The 21,537-nt window shown below is 35.9% G+C and overlaps 2 long non-coding RNA genes across 3 annotated transcripts; both read left to right on the plus strand.

Annotated features, from left to right (window-relative positions):
* The first annotated feature begins 12,561 nt into the window (after positions 1–12,561).
* On the plus strand, positions 12,562–13,753 carry LOC123470451. The gene is made up of 5 exons (XR_006644093.1): positions 12,562–12,829; positions 12,910–13,060; positions 13,137–13,304; positions 13,371–13,529; positions 13,587–13,753. It is a non-coding gene; the product is annotated as an uncharacterized LOC123470451 (long non-coding RNA).
* A 5,039-nt stretch (positions 13,754–18,792) lies between these two features.
* Positions 18,793–21,435, plus strand: LOC116919573. Of its 2 annotated transcripts, XR_006643983.1 has the most exons (6): positions 18,793–19,850; positions 19,908–20,054; positions 20,133–20,474; positions 20,537–20,686; positions 20,775–20,947; positions 21,020–21,435. It is a non-coding gene; the product is annotated as an uncharacterized LOC116919573 (long non-coding RNA). The 2 variants fall into 2 exon arrangements; XR_006643982.1 differs by having other exon boundaries at positions 20,537–20,947.
* Positions 21,436–21,537: the final 102 nt, after the last annotated feature.

A 21,537-nucleotide genomic window follows, 5' to 3' on the forward strand; every position in this document is an offset into this window, starting at 1 on the left:
ACCCGTTAGGTATTTTTCTCCCCGTTATAACCCAAGCAAAAATATAATTTCAGCTAACATGTCGAACAACTGAAAAGCGACCATTAAAGCGAACCTCAGACCCCAACTCAGAACCGTTAGGATGGGATGAAACGTTGCCATCTCAAATCTTGTTAAAATGGAATTCCTGGCTAAGGAACTACAAGCGCTTGAACAAATCTATATTCCTCGATGTTTCCGAACCTCAAATTTTACCCTTAAAGACAGTCAGTTCGAATTAAACATATGCTCTGATGCCTCGTCCAACGCGTTTGGAGCAATAGCATATCTACAAATCATCGCCAAAGAAAAATTCCGATTGAGTTTTGTTGTAGCCAAGAAAGAATTAAGGATGCCTATAAAGGGATACCATTTTTGGACAGACTCGAAGGTAGTTCTACGTTGGATACACTCCTCCCACTGCAACTATTCCAGCTTTGTTTCAAACCGCATTGGTGAAATCCTCCGGAATTCAGAGCCAGACCAGTGGAGGTTCATATACGGGTCACAAAATCCTGCAAATGACTGCACGAGAAAAATGCCCCACTCCAAACTAGACTCCTCGTCTCGGTGGTTATGCGTTTTTAAAGGAATCTTTATACGAAACAGTGTAAGTCGAGCTGCTACCACTCGGAACCAACGACATAGAATAATGCTCAAAAAGGACAATCGGCCATATAAGTGTGGAGTCCATCTCTTCCTTACCATCAACAGCCATATCGGAAATGATAAGCAATCACGATAATCTAAACTATGATGTATGATATATATGATGTTCTATGTCCCGTACGAAACGACAAGCTTGGGGTTTTGGCGTACCCAAACTGTTAGCATCACCAAAGCTTCCACCGCGCTAGCCTACCGATATCAAGCTTGCCGTATGTAACGGTATGCTTGAGTTAGGAAACCTAACAAAGCTCTTGCCTCTTCAAGCTGCACCCGCACTTGCTTGCAGTTGTCAAGCTTATCGTTTACAGGGTAACTCTTCAGCTAGTTTTTTAGGAAATCAATCATCTGTTAAAATATTACTTTCCTTAACGATCCGTAATAAGAAAACAAATAATTTATTTAAATAAGACAAGTTTTTTCAATTAAAAAAAAAAAACGAAGATAGCTCTTTGGTATTCCCATTAATTATAGCTTGTAAGTTATAACAATAAAAAGTTTAAAGTAAGATATTGATGCGGAATGTTTTATTGTGAAAATGAGATAAGTTTTGTATAGGATAGACTACTGCTGATTAGTAGTTTAACATTCTTATATATTGTAGATGCCAAATGGGTGATTGGAAGAAGCCGCGACTGCGACGCGGGAGACTTGGTTCGGATCCAGTTCCAGGAATTTGTTTTTTCAAGTTGACAGATACAAGCTCGCTTGGCGCTGGCTGACTTAGCTTGAATAACCCAAGTCTGATGCTAGATGAAAAATCTTACATTGGATCGGAGCAAATCTAGCTTGTCTCGTGGAAGCTAACACTATTATGGAAGCCTGTCGTACGAAGCTTGCGTCCAGCTTCTATCTAGCTAACCGTCACGTACGGGGTAGATGTTGTAACTCAGTGGTAGAGTGTTCGCATGGCATGAATTTAGCTGAATTTTTTTTGTACAATAATCATGCCCGTAAAATGATCGGGTTTTTTAAAGATAAAATAATGTTCTTGATCTATCTGATTTTTAATTTAAAAATTCTTTGTGGGTACTTTTAAATAGTTGACAATTTTTAAATATTGGACAACCCCAAGACAGCCCACTTTAGCTGTTCCTACCCTTGGCATAGCCTTAGAATATGGGGGTGGCAATGGTGGGAGGAATCATACGCTAAAAAAGAGTTGAATTTTGTCACAAAATTCCGATAGAACCTCTGAAGTATGCACATTATGTTCCTTGGTTGAGAACAAAACATTTTTCGACCTAAAAACTTATTTACTTCACCTCATTAGCATAGGATTCTCAAGCCAAGCAAGAAAACTAATGAAATTATGTAGTGTATCGTTGACTGTTGATAAAACAACATCACGGTTACTAAAAAAACATTCATGTGTGGAGGAAAGAGGGAAAATTAATTCGTTCATTCATTTAAAATTTTGGGGTCTACCAGGAAAGTGTGTAAAAAATTTAATCTTACATATAGCAACGTTCGGTACACCATCATTAACGAAACTAAATCTTATATGGACAGACCTGGACGTGGCCGTTATGAAATCTCTTCTTCTTCATCGGACAAGCGCTTCATTAAACTCATTTGTAAGAGGGATCGAACAAAAACTGTGTCTCTTATAACGAGGAGTTCAACTGTAGCAGGGGAGGAGGGGGGATTTATTCCGAAACAGCTATTCACCGTTGTCTACTGAATTGCGGTCTTAGAGGTCAGGTAGCGCCTTTATATAAGAAGCCTTTATTGCGAAAGCAAAATATTGTCAAACAGTTGACACTAAATTAAGAGCATGTAAATTGGACAAATGATCAGTGGTTTGAATTTTTTTCTGACGAAGGCAAATTTGGAATATTTGGTAACAAGTGCCGTTTATTCGTCCGGCGATTTGAAGGTGAAAGGTATAAAAAATATTGCTTACAGCCTACGGTAAAACCTGGTGGAGTTTAAGTTAAGGTGACATATTCACTGGGTTAAGGAATATTCGATTATAGGCAGCACCAAAACACACAGCATACATAGTATACAGCACTATCAGCAGTAATAGAAGTAACATCTAGTGTGAATCATTACACTGGACTGTCCCTCTAGTCGATCATAGACAGGATTTTGAGTCTTCTGACTTCCGGTCAGAGAGGCAAAGTCTATTGACACCGCACATTTTCCTCACTTAGCATCCCGCGTTAAGCAAAAAAGTACAGTATTCAGCAAAAAAGGTGAAAAAAGATTTATTTTGAAAATATTAATAGTTTGCCTTTTTAAGGAGAGTTAGGGTGGTTTTGGCGCAAAATCATCATAAGGGGGCTTGGGTAATGTCAGTCCAGACATCTTTTTTTTTGCCTTAGCTATTAAATGTCTTGAAAAAGTGTAGACTGTATTACCGGTAGACTCCCCCAGACCTGCCGCAATCGCGATTGAAGAATAATCGCGATTGAAATTTCTTATCATAGATGGATACTGTACATTGGCGCTATATTGTGATATGGAGAGTAATTTCCGTCAAAGGTGCAATTCCTCCGAAGAAAATTTAGAGTATCATGGACATGAAGGTAATTTAGTGTCATTCACACCCGTAAATATAACATTAATTAGATTTTTAATTAGGTTTATTACCAAATTTTGATTCGTCTTGGCTTTTCTGGTAGAAAGCGGCTTTTAGGAAGTATCTTTCAAGAAGACAATGACCCTCAACATGGATCTAAATTTAGTAGAGGATATTTAAATGAAAAAAACAAAACAGGATGGTGTGTCTCATTCAACCAAGTTATTGGTTCGAATTAACGGAGAGAGTCTTGTTTACTTTTTAGGTGAAATTTTCCTTATGGTGTAACTCGTTTAGAGCCTGGACCTCAATCCCACCGAGCTAATTTGGGATCATCTTGACACCAAACTACGTAAAATGTGTAACACCTCAAACAATGTTCTATGGCAAAATTCGCAAAGGGCTTGGTAAGAAATTTCAAATGAAAATTTTCGAAATATATTTTTACTTTGAGATCCCGCTGTGAAGCAGTGATCCAGGCAAGTGGTGGCCAAATGAGGTTATGATAAAGACATTTGTAATATCTGTGATCTCGGTTTTGTCCCATAGTCTCTTCCACTGATACTGTAAATTAAACAATAAAGAAACAGTAAAGAGAATAACAGTAGCATGTTGCCATAAACATTAGAAATAGTCGGTGAAAAGAGACAGAAACACAGGTAATGACAACTACATTTCCTCCAACAAGTTCAACACACGTTTATTTTTGGGCATTTTTAGTGGTATGAGACGTTTCAGAGTTTTTTTTTCAGAAAATTTTTCCTGCCTAACCCCTTAGTCGCTAGCTTTTTTTGATACTTCTATATTTATAAAAGATCCAACTTTTTAGCTATGATTCAGGTTCAGTTATTATGAACTCTATAATGTGAAAGAATGGTTTTTTAATAGTCTTGCTTTTCCTTAGGCATTTTTTTTCTTTGAAATATTTTCTGTAATAAAACCCGCGACGGGATGTTGGTGTACTGTGAGCATCAAAAAATTCCACAGTAGGCCTTTTACCTTAAACCACGATATAATAGGAAAGGTACACTCTCGCGCTATCCCAGTCTCTTGGAAGAAACGGCGGGTGTTCAGTAAAGGGTCCCAAGATTCCCCGCCAGGTTCGCTAGTATAGGAGGTCCCTCGCCTCTCGGGGGTATAGTAAAAATTGGGGTTTTTCGTTCGTTATCTATATAATTACCAATCAATGTGTCCAGAAATTGATTTCATTTAAGCTTAATTTAATTCCCTATCCTTAAATACCTAATTCATCTAGATTAGGCAATTATTTATATGTTAAATTTGTGATTGAAATTCACAATTTTTTGAAATTTGCGCCTTTCGCAACATTGCCTATTTCATTATATTAAACACGTTTGTCTTCTCTCTAGTGCAGCAACTTTTACACCTTTTTTTAAAATTGATATATTTAATAAATATTGACGAATTCTGTTTATAATGAATTCTGCACTAGAGAGAAGACAAACGTTTTCAGTGATTTAAGTTTAAGAATTCGGGTTCTTCTGCTAGCCGGGTCGATCACAAAAAAGGACTCTTAAACAAAAATTAACTACAAATAAATTAGACTTAAAAGGAGATGGAGGGAAAGATTTGGTTATCACCAAATGAATAGCGAATCCACTGTTAGGTACAACAGTGAGGTAAAACATAGTTATAGAGAAGAAAACAATATTTTTAAAGTGAAATGGTTGGTTTTCTCATAAGACGCTGTAGACAACGTACCACAGATTGGACACAAATTTGATTTTCGCATTTGCGGAGAATGCGCAACGTAGGATGTCCAACTGCTCCATTCTTATTTGCCTCTTACTCCTTTATTTTTAACTGTCTGTCCAAGGTTTTGTCTTGCCGACATTCTTGTCACTGAATCAGAGGATATGCCAAGTTATTAGTTTATGCCATTACGTATTTTAAGAATGTTCAATAACTTAAACACTTGGGGTTACCGTGGGTATTATACAAGTTCTTCAGAACGCACAGTAATAAGAAATCATCCGATTTGTAGAGAACTAGAGATATACGTTAAAGAAATTTGTGGTTTAATGAAAACACACACGAGACAAACAGACGACGAAAAATGCAATTGAAAGTTTTGAAACTAGAAAAAGCTATTGCAAAACGTTTTGCAGGTGCAATAACGCTGTCAAAATGAAGTTATTTTCGATTCATACACTGTTGCCAATTTACAAACTTCAAATCTTAGAAAAAAAAGTATTTTGTATTTGTATTTGTATTTTATTCACTTTCAGCGTAAACGACCAATACAAATACAAATACTTTAAATAAGAAACAGCCCAAATACAAATACCGAATAAAATACGTATTTTAAGTATTTTATTTTAAAATAATTTTATTTTAATACCCAAATACGATATACTGATCGGTACTTAATTCAATCTATTATATAAAATGAAAAAAACTATTAAGATAAGTAAAAATATTGTATTTGTAAAACTTAACAAACAGTAAACAATAAATGTAAATAATATAAATACACAAAGAAACAAACAAATCGAAGCGCAAACCCCCACGGAACACCACGCTGTGTGTATTAGGAAAATGTGGGAGTGGAAAGCAGAAATACATGGAAGGGTTTAAGGGTTGAGAGAGCCAATCAGAGGGCCGGGATAGTCCCACTGGGATGTAGCGGTTACGGTCTTGACCCTTCGAGACCGTCTCGCGAAGATCAAGTTGGGGAAAAACGAATATTTTAGGGCGGAGATTTTTCGCCTGTTGCGAGCGCCATCTGCCTCTAAATTAGTCTCTGCGTCGAACAAACAACAGCACACCTGCAAGACACGCTCTTGTCGGGTAGAAAACATGTTCCCAGCAAAGAGCTACCCCATATGTGAGAGGGAAAAAACAAAATAGCCATAGTGGCCTATCGCAAAAACCCTAGATTCCCAATAAAGACGATATCCCTAGAAAGTACCTAGCACCCTAGATGGCAATTTCCAACTTTCAATTACCCTAGAAAAGGGTAATTACTCTAGAAGTGGAAGCGCTGTTAGTATTCGAGAATAAAACGTCATTTTTATTCGTTATTCATTATTCGTATTCGTTTGTACTGCTTCTTCGTATTATTTTACAAAACGAAGATAGTTTTCTCTTATTCGACAGAACACGCTACACACCCGGTCAGGATTGTCAATAGCAGACCGTCCCACTTGCGCATTCTGCGGGTCTCCCGCGGGTCTCCCGCTTGACAGTCGAGTATTCTACCACATTCGTTACATTCACACGTTAAGATTTTTTTGGCTGACAAATATTACAGTGAAATACTTTTAGCTTCCATCATTTTGAAATGAATTTTTGAATAACATTTAGCATTTTAAAAAATCCAAACTTTGCGCTCTTTGACCAAAATACCAGAATAGAACATAATTGTTATGAGTTTTGATCATATGACTCCCGCATTATAGACTGATTTTCTTCTTCTTAACCAATCACTACGTATTGAAAAAAGCAATTATAGACTATTATCGGATGTGGTATACGTAATTCTTACAAAGTTGTTTCTTTAAGACAAACTCTTGGCTTTTTATGAAAATTTTGAAAAAAAAACTATAACGAGAAAATAGGTCTTACGATTTCATTAACATTTTTTTACATCAGTTTGTTCGATAATTTGTATGAGCGATTCGTATTGTAACAGTCCATGGAAAGTCCATGGAAGTTTTAAATTATTTTAAAATTGTACTAAGCTGATAATTATATAAGACAGCTGTTGGGCATCCTCAGCAGCAAACATTCCACAAGTATTTCACCATATTTTGATTCAGTAACAAAATATAGTTGACACGATTGTGAAAGGGATGGCAGAATGGTCAGAGACTCCAACTACGACTACTACAACTACGAGTCCTGACTTGGCTATGTTCATTCTGTTTATAATGTCTTATTTATAGCCAAAAGAAGTCCTGTCGGATGTTCTTAGAATGTCCAACAGCATCTTCCCGGCAGGTCTTGTAATATTCAGTCGATACCCAAGGTCCATCTAGTTCGAATATCAGGCAATTCCACGGATGTCGGTAGGATATCACCCTTATCCGTGTTGGATAAACTGTGGATGTCCGTGGGACTGACCTGATGATGTCCGACGTTTCCCAAGATTGGGATGGCAGTCCTCCGTCATATCGATCACTTTCAGCATGTCTTCAAGTACAGATTTGTTTTCTTCTTATCACCTTTCCGTTCATTTCGACTAAAATATTCAGTTCCTGTCATTGACTGATTCGCCCATGCAACGCCCATTAATTATATCGAATATGTCGTTAAGGAGATTTTCCTTACATTTTAATCAAAATTTTAAGAAATTAATGGGATATTGAAATGTAAAAAATTCCACATTGTATTCCTTTGAATCGATGCGATTTTGTTTCCTCGAGGAATTTGAAAGCCACGACGATTTGTTCTGAATAAAGCTATATGGCAATGCTCATAGACATCCTCTGCGAGGATTAGGGCAAAATGTAAGGAAGTTTTAGTCTGGGTACTAATTTTAATCTAAGCAACCTTTAATGGTCATACATTCTATGATAGAACATATGGCAGATATTTTCTCTTGCAAACTAGAAAATATAATAGAAAACTATTTATATATACATTATATTTTCTTTTAAAGTAATTGAAGCACGTTTAGAATCTGGGATATTTTGTGATTAAAGGAGATGTTTTCTGATTGAAATTTGATAAGGTGTTAGACATCTATGAATGCGTAAATCTTAAGGTTTTCATTCAGGGGATGAACAAAATAGTTGCTGGATCCTTTTTCCCACTAGTATTTTTCTTTTTACGAACTGCTACATTGTAGGAATATCCATCACCAACGACACACTTTACCAATGCAAGAAAGTTATGAAGCATTATAATGGACTTTAAGATGATTTCGGTGAGGATCTTGTGGTTGGCCGCGTCCTTTAAATTTGAACTACGCAATGGGTTGCACCCAAAAATCTATAAAAAGACAATATAACAGGACAAGGACGTGATCACCAATTCCTTTTTGTGCAGTCTTGTATCACAGATTAGGTTGTTTAAAAAAATTAGCACTTTGGCTATATTTTACAATGGGAGTAGGTTCAACCCTAGGCCACAATCCGAAGAGCTATTCAGCCGGCCAAGTGTACAAGGAGCGTAAAGTGGAAGAATCTTGTTCTCTTGCAGGCGATGATAAGCTTTTAGGCTTCTTCTCCTCAGTAGGAGGCATTCAATTAGAAACGTTCGATCCTACCTCATTCAACACTTGAATTGGTTCTTTCCTGGTTTAGCAGCAACGTTTTTTTTGTAACTTATTACTACTAGCCACTTTTTGACTATATAAAAAGAAACAAAATTATAAACCTTATTGTTATGTTTATACAAAATCATGTATTGTGTAAAACCCCTACTTACTTCATCTTTAAGTAAATAGCTTTTACTCGATTAAGGGAAGCTGCGGACTTCGTTCGATGGTATATTCCCATAAAATGTTAACATGATTCAAACAAGTCGATGAATGTCTCAAACGATTGGAGGCATACATACAGGCCGTAGCCGTATAGCCAGCGTCAAGCACAACAAAGACACAAATAAGACAAGTTTAAACGGGGAACGAGCAAGCCAATAGCAGGTCGAATAAACGACCTGACACTTGACTCGCGAAGGGGTGAATCAACACTAGACTGGGTGAACAGCGCAGCGTTGACTAGCGAAGAACTACAATTGATGGGGTTTTATACGACAAACAAAGTCAACGCGATCACCAACGCAAGGTGAGCGTAATGAAAGGATGGAAAGGAAAATGACTTGTTTCTAGGAATGAGAGGGAGGATATTTTTCCAAGAAAGAGTGAGCTGATGCATTCCTTACAATTGTCAGATACATTTTTTATAATCTAGTACAAGATACTATAAAAAAGAAAATATAATACAGAAATGTCTAAAAAATTCAGGATTTTATCTCGGAATGCAAGCTATAAACTGAAAAACGATTCAACGACCTGTATCTGCCACTTTTTCACTGCGATTTTATTGCCATAGGATACAGACATTATTTACTTCCATATTATACAATAAACATAAACTCTACCTGAAACTTTCTTCGATTTTGGAAAAATGAGTGCCCCTATATAGAAAAACAAAGTTATTTATTAAATTGAAGAAACACTAAATGAAATCATGGATGGAAAATCCTACACTACCGCCAGTGTAACGTCACCTTCAGGAATTTTCCAAAAGAAAAAAACCTCGAAAGCAGAAAGCAAAATTCAACGCAGCTAGCATTTTCTTCTATAAAATGGTTGCATACCCGTACGCAACAGTGAGCTAGGTAGAACCTTGTCGCAAGTGTAACGAAGGCCTACAAATACATTGACTTATTATGCTCACATTTTACTCTCTTATATTTACTCCCTTTTTACATTTATTATATTCGCATTATTATTCTTTTTTTAAACTCTTGTATACTGTATTTCTTTTTTATTCTTTTCGTAAAATCATGCAAGTTGCATCGCAGCTGTTAGTGCGACGCTTTGGAATTTACCTATTTGAACACCTGCATCTGACGCAAGCACGCGACGCATATCGCGTGATTAAAGAAACAACTATTTGATTGGTTGCACACACGTCATCATCAATCTCTTGCACTCACGTGCATTGCTGCACGTGCTGCGCATCCGTGTGCCATCAGCATCTCGGTCACTGAAGAAATGCAAGGTTTCGTGGTGAACCAACAAATCGAAAGGGTAGAGTCGATTCAAATCTGCAAGACATACAGTACTGATTTGATGAGCTATGAATTGTGAATTTCTCTTGTATCTTACAGTAGAAATTGTCTTTGGGTTTTTGTACCATATCGCTGTGAGCGCTATCGCTGAGTTCCCTTTTATTTGACTGACTGTTCATTCCCTTCTTCCCCAATATTCCGACGAACTGTGCCTATTCATTTCTTCCGTCGAGTACTCGACGCTGTTGTATCACGACGCTTTGTATCGTTGTATCACTCGCGCTATGACGGTAAGCCTATCTTTATATCATTCCCATCATGTCTTTGCTCTTGTGTTTATTTCTTGTTTTGCTATTTGTGTACTCTCGTGTAGTTCTTATGGCCTTAGTTCAATAATACACCTTAATCATTGTGCGTATATTGCCTCGCCTCATGATTTCCGTTCCTTAAATACAATTTACTTTATTTCTGGTAATACCATCCACCCTCACATGGGGATGTTTTACACAAGCTACGAACTCTAAGCTCCGAAAATAGTGTAAGCTTCCACGAGACAAGGTAGATTTTCTCCGATACAATGTAAGGGATGTTTACCGAAGTGCTAGCTTGGTCATTGCTAAATAGCTTTAGCTATATTTGCGTGAACAGTCCGTTTTCTTACAAGTAATAAGCCTTGTTTTAGTTTAAAATCAATAAACTCGTCAAGCTTTACATGATCGTTTTCTACAACAAAGCCGTAGCTTGTATTAATCTAGCCTATAATTAACTAAAAAAAAATATTTTGATTTTATTTCAAGTTAAGATTTGTATGGACACAAAGAATTGTATTGATGTCACTCAAGATAGCAAAATGGCTTTAAACACTCAATCAATGACAGCAAATTAAGGCAGTACGGGAAAATTCACACAAGTGTGATTAACGAGTGTGAAATTTTTTCGTTCAAAAATCTATAACAAACGTTTAACATGGCATCAGAGAAATTAAAACACGTGATGATCAATAGAAGGGAATTTAATTGAGCCCAAAATGGCAGGAAACGTAAAATCGTAAAATTTACGCATAAAAACCCTTAGACTGCGTCACTGTTTTCTGCATGCTGATCGCCATCGTTGTAAGTAATTAAGTAGTAATACCGTCAAATTTGTTTTCTTCAACGTTTTGATAATTTCCTTTTAAATCTTTTTTTTTTTGGTTTTTGAGTGACTATCCACAAGCTATGCGGTAATGGCAGCCTTAACTTGTTCCTCGGAAGAATGAAATCTATAAAAATGAAAAATTAATTTTGTTGAAAGAAAGAGCTATATATTAGAATAAGAACGATAACAAATAAAAAATTCTTACTAGCCATAGCATCTGTGATAGATATCGGGAACGGTTTCTTCGGCTTACTATTGGGGATTGACCGGCACGAACGCCCACTAAGAGAATATTAAGGCTGCTCTTTGGGAAGGATAAAATAGTCGGAAGCCGGAGATATAGGACCGGTCGAAATAGGCCCCGACGAAATAGGCCCAGCAAATAGGACCGGACGAAATAGGACCCTACGAAATAGGACCAGTTTAAAAATATTTTTAAAGCGGTCCTATTTCTCCGTCAAAGTGGGCCTATTTCTCCCTTTTATTTCTAAGTTCCATAAGGTACTCTGCATTAATTTCAAAAAAATTTGGCCTATTCTCCATGAGAGAGAAGGCGGAATGATCTACGATACTTCCGCCACCGTTTATATTCATTGCCGTAGCTCAAACCACGATGAGTGAAATTCACACATTGCCGTTTCGTTTTTCACATGTTAGGTAGCTGATTCCCGTCTTTATTTTTTGATGAACATATTCACCTTGATCTTAACTGTAAAATTCATTTGTTACAAACGTCGTTTTCGCTTATTAACTATCGCTAATTTTAAAAAATGAACAAATTTCCGTGTTTTCTTTGCCATTTATTTGTTCCTTAGCTCGATCCCCCCTTCAGCGACTCAGCCTTGAACGCGTCTCTCCCCTTCAGTGGCTCAGCCTTGAACGCGTCTCCCCCCTCTACCGATGCCAATGCCCATTGCTTGGGTGAAGTAGGAAATGAACATATTTTATGAAATAACTCTTACGGATTTATTTCAAACATTTTCATAAACAATTTTATGTTTTTTAAAGCAATAAACGAAAATTACTTTTAAGTTTTGAGTTTAACGGGGCTGACGCGACGCGCTGCTCAAGCCGGCCAGAAGGGTGGTCGAGCGGGGGAGGCTGCACGCACTCATGGGAGAGGGGTGAGTGAAGGGGGGTTTCCCTGGGCCCTACCATACGCTCCTATGTTTTCCCGTCTTCATATTGGCAACCGGTGGTGTAGTGGTCATCAACTCAGGGTGTGATTCCCAAGCGCCGGTGTTTGAATCTCGGCCAAGTCGGAATAGAATTTTATTTACAAAATATTTTTGAAAAATTTATAGCTCAACAGCATAAAGCGGTGTGGAACTACCCTGGCGAAATGGATCGTTTTTTTTTAATTGATCAAATATATATATGCAGCACGAAAAGGAAATTTATATTATAGTTTAATACCAAATGTGGTTTTGAAGATTTCCATCTATCGGTGATAGTGGCGTCACTAGCGTGGTTCAATAGCGTCATGAAGATGGCGTCATCTGCTCATCGTCAACTTCAGCGTTTATTTTACAAATAAGAAATATAAATCTTATAAAAAAATAAAAATAGCTTCAACATGTGTACATTTTATTATTAATCATTTTAAAATTTTAATTGCAATTTTCGTTACATTTGATCTGTAAGAATTCGATTTTGAATCATTTTCATTTCAAATTGATTCACACACATAGCAGACGTCAACACATCAAGCGTCATCAATAGCGTGGTCTATGGTGCAATGCTATCACTGGAGAAAGGCGTTTACCTTCAATTCGGGTATTTTAGAGAATTCTATCATGTTATTTTCAATCTTTAGTTTTGGTAGTACAATTGTAATTATCAACTTGTGTGAATAGGTAGCGTTATGATTGGCCTACCCTGATGGCGTCATGATCGGCGTGCCCCGTTGGCGTCATAATCAGCGTGCTTTAATTTACCCGATTTATGCACAACCATCACTTGATGGATTGAATATCATCTGCAAACAGTCGCAATTGATGTCTCAAAGTATGTAAATTGACTTTCCTGGTGTGACATGTGTTTCTCTACTAAATGTTTTGTTTAATGTTGCTCGCTATTGCAGTACGTCTTGCTGCATACTTCTACTGCATACCAACCCACTGCTTGTGGTTGCTCACACTCTGACGTTTGCAATGGTTTCCACCCAAAGTTTATTTGACTTTGGAAGGCTTCGGTTTCCAGTGGCTACTTTCCATGGTGTCTGCGTGGAGTTACATTGCTGGTTAACATGGTAAACCTATTGTAGCTTATCATTCTCGAGTTTCTTAATCACTTATTATCACTTAACTTTCATTAGGTGTTAACTTATCCAAATTTGTTGAGACAGTGGATGAATCATCAGCACCATCATCACCATGTTTGTGGTTGAATCATCAGTTAAGCTGGGATAGTTGAAGAGAAGTTTTAAAGAAAGACGGAAACAATTGACAAGGCAAAAGATAGTCATGCTATTCAGGTAACCACAAGAACAATTTACTCAGCGTTTATGCCAGGTTAAATCTCTTTTCCATAGGTGTTCGATCAACTGTCCATATTATTTACTTCTTGTACGGTCCACTGTTAAAAAGGTTCCTATTTTTGGGGGGTTTGTATTCCCTACAATTTAGTAACCACCCCTAAATTTTCGTATAGCTACGAAAATATAGGGTAACACGCTAAAAATAAGAGGTTTAAAGCACAGTGTTTTCGTACGCGTAATTTTACTACCAATTTTGGGCTTTTTAAGCGCTGAAATTTTCACTTTAAGAAAAACATCCACCACAAAGAATGGTGGAATTTTCTTGGATGTTTACTTAGACCAGAATATGAGATAAAGTCTGCTTTGTGAGACCACTGCGGACTGTGTAGGTTTGGACTTGCAAAGTATTTGTCCTTGCTGTGAACTAGGGTAAAAGAGCGAATTGGGACACCGGCCCGGTTCCTGCTAATTTGGGACAAAGGATACAATTTTTTTCATTTCACGAATAAAATTCCGATGGAGGATCTACTGAAATATCTAATAGGCGAATTATAAACTAAAATGAGGGTTATGCAATTCGTCCAAAGGACAAATTATAAATCATAATATAACCCGAGAAAACGGTAATTGAAATCTGTACGTTTTGCTTACGGGCGAAAAACCTGGGAGTGTACTATCTGTTATCAGATACTTAGAGGGCAACAGATATATCTAAGGTAATATTAAGCAAACCCTTTTACTAATAATATCAAAAGAAAGAGAATTAAAAGTTCTACCAATTAAGTGTAAATTGGTTCCATAATATACTATTTTTATTTCAATATGTGGAAAAAGAAAAAAACCCCTATTCCTGCTAATTTGGGACAGCCGACGCTAATTTGGGACACCGATTTAAAAAAAACGCAAAAAAATTTTTTGCGATATATTTATATCAATCGACGCAGAATTAAAAAAGAAATCGATTGATATCTAATGTTTTCATGTTTTTTGCATCCTTTTGATCGAAATAATGAAAAAATATTTTTGGGACTTTGATTCAAATCTGGCTTCATCCTCGAAACTTCAAAAAATTTAAAGCTATCTCTTTTTACATTTTTTTCTTGTAACTTGAAAGCTAATAAACTTGACATAATTTTAAAGACAATTTAGTAATTTTTTTCATCTTATGAGCTACGTAAACGACATTTATTTTTTAACATATTGTCCCTTATTGGGACACATATTTATTTGTAGATTTTTCTGAAATCTCCGTCCTTTTTCATATTTTCCATGTCACCTTAACTCGGCGTAATAGGAATTTACTTATAAGTCTTAATGTTTAAGTAAAAGTATTTATTAAAAATGCTTTTTTTATCCCGTCTTTGCCCCATATGATTGCGTGTTAAGCAAACGCGCTAATTTAGGACACACTTTTCGGAGTGCATTGGATGGCAAAATTTGTTTTTGTAGGGCTACCAGGTAAGCACTGTGGATGAGTGCTTGGCTCTTGAGACGAAAGGGTTCTGGTTCAAGCCTTAGAATTGGTTTAATAACATAAATGTTTCATTAATTGTTTTCTTTGTTGTGCAACAGTCCGTCTTCTAAAGTCCGATAATATCCCGTACAACAAAATTTTTGACTGCATTTTGGGGTTTCATTGAAAAATGGTCTAAATATACACAACCCCATAACAAAAGACTAGTAGCTCAGAGGTAAAGCACTGGCCTCTTATTCGTAAGAATCGTGGTTCGAACCTGGAAGCCGATACCATGAATTAATTTTTTCGACAAATTCCTCAACCTTGTAGAGGCAACTAGAAAGAATATATTACTCCCAATATTTTTTAATATTGCGTTAGTTTTAGGTGTGTTAAACGATTGAATATTATCTCAAAAAATGTGATGTAAGCCATATTTTAGTAAAAAATGAAAAATAAGAAAGCCCCAATATGTTTAGTACCATCGTACTTTAGATTGCAACTCCGTCGTCTTGCGACTAAGCCACCATTCACAAAACCTGCTGCAAAAATGCAACGTATCATGTAATATGTAGTCTGCTGTCCCAAATTAGCGTCACGAGGGCAAATGTAAAAAACATGAGAATTCCATTCGCAGGTTAGACGGGTATTATCCCACAATTTAAGTGAAACATTTATCAGTTCTGTTAAAGATTCTGGAACGAATATATAAATCTAAAAAAAATTTAAAAAAATCGTGTTGGTTTAAGTGTTATTTGACGATTAAAAAATACTTATATTATTTAAAAAAATATATAGAAAATATAATTCGTAACTGGCATCTAAAAAGTATAGAACCATCGACCATCATATTAGCAGTCAAACGTCTTACGACTATGCCACGGTTGACGAAAAATAATAATAAACTATAACATGTATACATGTCATTTAGTATGTGGTCTACTGTCTCAAATTAGCGTAATGGGAGCTTATGTAAAAAACATAGGAATTACAACCACAAGTTAAATAATTTTTTTCACATGATTTTAGTAAAAAAATCAATTATATTGTAAAGGAAACTGAAACGAATCTATTTATCCCAAACACTTGCTGTTATTGTGTCAGTTTAAGGAGTCTTTAATGATTAAAAAATTTCTCTAAAAATGTGATAAAAATCTAGAATAAAAAAAAAAGCCCTCAGAGATTGTACCTAAACAGTTTTGAACCATCAACCAACGAGTTGCAATCCAACGCCTAACGACTGCGCCACAACTAATGTATTTTAAAAAATATGTCTTAAAACAATAAAGAGTCATTTAGTGTACAGTTTGCTGTCCCAAATTAGCGTCATGGGAGCTTATGTAAAAAACATTGCAATTGCAAACACAAATTAAATAATTTTTCTCGTATGGTTTTAGTAAAAAAATTAATAATATTGTAGAGGAAACTGAAACGAATCTATTTATCACAAACACTTGCTGTTATTGTGTAAGTTTAGGGAGTATTTGATGATTAAAAATATCTCTAAATATGTGGGGGAAAAAAATCTAGAGTCAAGAAAAACACCCAAGAGATACTCCGTAAGAAGTTTAGAACCTTCTTCCACCCAATTTGCAACCCAATGCTTTACGACTACGCCACAGTGGCGGATAAATAATCAACGTAACTTAAAATAATATCGAGCCATTTAGTGTACAGTTTGCTGTCCCAAATTAGCGTCATGGGAGCTTAGGTAAAAAAACATTGCAATTGCAAACACAAATTAAATAATTTTTCTCGCATGATTTTAGTAAAAAAATCAATTATATTATAGAGGAAACTTAGGCGAATCTATTTATCACAAACACTTGCTGTTATTGTGTCATTTTAGGAAGTATTTGATGATTAAAAAATATCTCTTAAAATGTGGGGAAAAAATCTAGAATCAAGAAAAATACTTAAGAGATAGTCCGTAAGAAGTTTTGAACCTTTAAACACTGAGTTTGCAAACCAATGCCTTACGACTACGCCACAGATGCTGATAAATAATATACGTAACCTAAAACAATATCGAGCCATTTAGTCTACAGTTTGGTGTCCCAAATTGGCGTCATGGGAGCTTATGTAAAAAACATTACAATTGCAAACACAAGTTAAGTAATTTTTCTCGCATGATTTTATTTTAAAAATGAATAATATTGTAGAGGAAACTGAAACGAATCTTTTCATCAAAAACACTAGCTGTTATTGTATCAGTTTAGGGAGCCTTTGATGATTAAAAAATGTCTCTAAATATGTAGGGGAAAAAATCTAGAATGAAGAAAAATACTTAAGAGATAGTCCGTATGAAGTTTTGAACCTTTAACCTCAGAGTTTGCAAGCCAACGCCTTACGACTACACCACAGTTGCTGTTAAATGCAAAACGTAACTTAAAATAATATCGAGCCATTTAGTGTACAGTTTGCTGTCCCAAATTAGCGTCATGGGAGCTTATGTAAAAAACATTACAATTGCAAACACAAGTTAAATAATTTTTCTCGCATGATTTTAGTAAAAAAATCAATTATATTGTAGAGGAAACTAAAACGAATCTATTTATCACAAACTCTTGCTGTTATTGTGTTAGTTTATGGAGTCCTTGATGATAAAAAAATATCTCGTAATTTGTGAAAAAAAAAATCTAGAATCAACAAAAAGACCTAAGCGATAGTCCGTAAGCAGTTTTGAACCTCCTACCAATAAGTTTGCAAGCGAACGCCTTACGACTACCCCACAGATACTGATATTTAGCAAACGTAACTTAAAATAATAACGAGCCATTTAGTGTACAGTTTGCTGTCCCAAATTAGCGTCATGGAAGTTTATGTAAAAAAATTATGAGAACTGCAATTGCAGATTAGATGAATATTGTTACCTGGCTTTGGTTATGAATTCTTCCGATTCATAAAGGGATTTTAAGCAAACCCGGCGATGTCAATATTACTTGGAACAATTTTAGTTTTAAATGATTTTGGTGAAGTAACAATGTGTGGCAAAAAAAATTAGAAATCCTTATGGTTAATAAAAAGTTAATTGAAATACTTATATTCTATCACTATTCAGATTTGAACCAATGACTGTAGAATTCACAGACTAATGCTCTACCACTGTGTCCCTGCCATACGAACACTATCTATGTACAACTTAGCCATATTTACGTAGTCTGCTGTCCAGATTTAGTGTCATGGGTGCTTATGGAAAAAAGAGATCGAGATCAATCATCAATTAGATTAATATTGTTGACCTGCAGTAGTAACACACTTTACAGCCTTGTAAAGATACACTTTAGGAACATGGTTACTTTGATACTGGCTAGGACATAGTAAATTTTAGGTGATTTTTTTCGGTTCATAACTTGGGACATTACGGCATACTTGCGGCAATTTCTATGCTATTTTCTCGAAAATTCCAGGCACGTTTATTTTTTTTGATTTTTACCATGATATGACTGCCTATTGGCTACTTAAAGAGAACAGTATGATGTAAATTTATAAAAATAAATATTTTGTGGTTGACATGAGTTTCGATTGCAAGTACACAGGCCTGTACAGACGAAGTCTCGTTTTGACAGCTCTTTGTTTTGGTTTTTTAAATTATAAATTTCGCAATATTTTCCTATTGCACCCCGTTTGGTGTCTTAAGCAAATCGATTCAGAATGAAAAACTGAATCGAATGAATGAATTAGTTTTCAAAAATATGATTGTCCCAAATTAGAAAAAGTGTCCCACGAATTAGGGTTTTTGCCCCAAATTAGCAGATCGGCTTTACACGCATTCTCCATAAGGAAGACTGTTTGCCCAAACGCTGTCCCAATTCGCTCTTTTACCCTATATTTAAGTGACTCAACAACTGTTTGGCAAATCTTGTGGAATACTTTCATTCTACTATTGGACAACAGTAATATTTCAAATCCTCAAACGGAATGGTGGAAATATAAACTGTATTAGCAAAAATTAGATGCCATGATCAACGATTTCGATCTTGACAATTTGCGATCCACTGCCTTACTATAAAGATGGCCTTTACAACAACAGTCACTAATCTGACTAAATCCTCTTTACTTAGCTGGCGCTGATGACCACTTATGCCAGGTGACTCTGCTAATGCCTTTGTACAAGGGAATATATGCCACTGGTGGCCTTTGACTTTGACTGGACGTTGTAGGCTGTTGATGGCTGCTAAAATGGCATCTAACAGGGGTTTTAATAGATCTTTTAAGAAATGTGTTGTTATTGTTGCGGGCCCGCTATCTCGGCCTAACCGCTAGAAGGCCTAGGCCGCTTCAGCTTGATTATTGTATCGCCAGATGGGGCGACCCCCTTTTTTCCCTCACTTCTTTTTTTGCACACACTCTCGGTTGAAGGTAAACGGCGAGAGTGTGTAGCAGTTGTTCGTGGGCTGTTATTCAAGAGGGAGCTCTTACGGTTGACTGTCTGGCTACCCCTCGCGTTAAATATACTGTTTATTAGTTCCTCAAATTAGTGTACGTCTTAATTCATTAGTTCAGTTTATTGTTAAACCGTAACATTATAGACATCTTTGATGGAGCAGCTAACATGCCGTACCAAGTTTTTATCAACGAGTGCTGTGCTACAGGAAAAACCGACATTGATTGGATATTTGAAGCCATGGTAGTAAAGAAGCCATCACTAGGCCCGATTTTGAGAGCACGTGGGTTTTACTTCACGATAAAAAGTGAATTTAAGCAAGGGAAATGGATTACTCTGGGAGTAAAAGAGACGGTTGTAGAAGGCAAAGAGTTACGTTTGAAGATTCTTAACAATATCGAAATAATAAAAATGGACCAGTCCACAGAGCTAACTTTGAAAGCTAAACTTGAATTCATCTCGAGTACTTTTAACGGTATATAGTTTTATTTACTTGTAACCTTAAAATAAAAAACTAATTCAATTTATTTAGGTACACATAGTGCTGATTTTACCTGTTCTAATTCACAACTTATCCTTTCAAAATACTCACAAGGTTCTCGATCCAGACAATCTTAAGAGTCTTTTACGTTAAAGTCTCATGGCTCTCCTTTGTTACAATCTCAACAGAATTTATTTGGTTTGCTTATAGTTTATTGTGTATTTTACAATATTATCGAATGTACATAACCAATAGATATTTTTTTTTCATTTGAAGATGTGTAACAGGAGTTTGATGCAGCAAGTACCGAAGATGTTTTTACGCAAGTTTGTTTTTCCTGTAACTTAAAGAAAAAATCAACACAATGTTCATTTAAACACTGCAAAATTTAAACTGTCTACACATTTTGGCTTCTTAATTGACGCCAAGTTAAAAGATCCTTTAATGAATGAAACTATTTCTTAAAAGGAATATAGTTCTATCAGTACAACATTTCAAAGCGCAATTGAACCTTTTACGCTGCATCCTAACCCAGATAGCATTCGTTTTGTTGTGGGACAACTTTTTTTCAAGTTTTCTGTTCTCGTAATTGACCAAGAAAATGAAACGACAAATATGGTAAATGCTTTACTTATCAATGTTTGGTGAAATGTGAAGTAATAATTATTATCACATTTCAGAGAATTATGTTAGAAAAAGAGAATTTTTGAAAACAAGATGCTTATCAACAACCAACAATTTTTTTGTAAAGGTGGACGGCCAAAAACAGATGTTGCTGACGAAGGTCCCGATGTAAAAAAACCGTATAAACGCAGATGATCAACGTATAAGTATTTTTTTGCTTTCAAATATATAACATTGTGTGTAATAATGCTTTTTGATTTTTCATAATTGCTATTGATGTGGATTCATACAAAGATAATACGAAAAAACATCTAGAACTTCATCGAAAAATGGGTTATAGCGAAAGCAATACTTTATTATTGAAATTGACGTTTGAAGGTCGAAGAAAAGTTATATTGGATGGAAAGTACACGGACATTTACGACATCATGAAGAGACATTGCCCAGTGTTAAACCAAGCAAACTATGTGAGTATGAAGTAGGTCATATTTAATTAACACAAATCTAACAGATCAGCCTACATTTCTTTGTGTTTCTAGCTTCGAATTGAATTTGAGATGTACGTGGGAAAAGAGGTTCGTGATTTCATGGCAAAGTGGTCCGAATATGTTCCACTTATTCTGAAAGTGGCCAAGAAAAGTGCACCCAACAACAAAAAAATGAGGAACCTGGTGGATTTTTACAGGCGTACGTCAGACATTTACGAGTGTTTTGGTATATAATTTGGTTTTCGTACTTGGCACAACGCCTTGAGAATTCAAAATTATTGTAATGTTTACATACAAAATATTTTGCCACCCTTGAGTTGCTGCCTCTTTTGCTTGGTGTCCACCCGTTTCAGTCCTTTTTTTCGGCACTTAAATTTTTTCGTATTCGGCACTGATTTTGTCCGTTTCAGCACTGTGTTTGTATTTTTCGGAACCACTCCCAGATTTAGTACAAGACGTAACTTTTTTTCTTCGTGTGTGTTTCCATTTCGGCCTTATGTTTCTTCATTTCGGCACCACCGCAACATTCGTAATCCATCAGGTGTCGTCGTGTAAATTATCTTTTGTTT

The sequence above is a fragment of the Daphnia magna genome, linkage group LG3 (assembly GCF_020631705.1).
Source record: "Daphnia magna isolate NIES linkage group LG3, ASM2063170v1.1, whole genome shotgun sequence".
In the NCBI taxonomy this organism is placed as follows: Eukaryota; Metazoa; Arthropoda; class Branchiopoda; order Diplostraca; family Daphniidae; genus Daphnia; species Daphnia magna.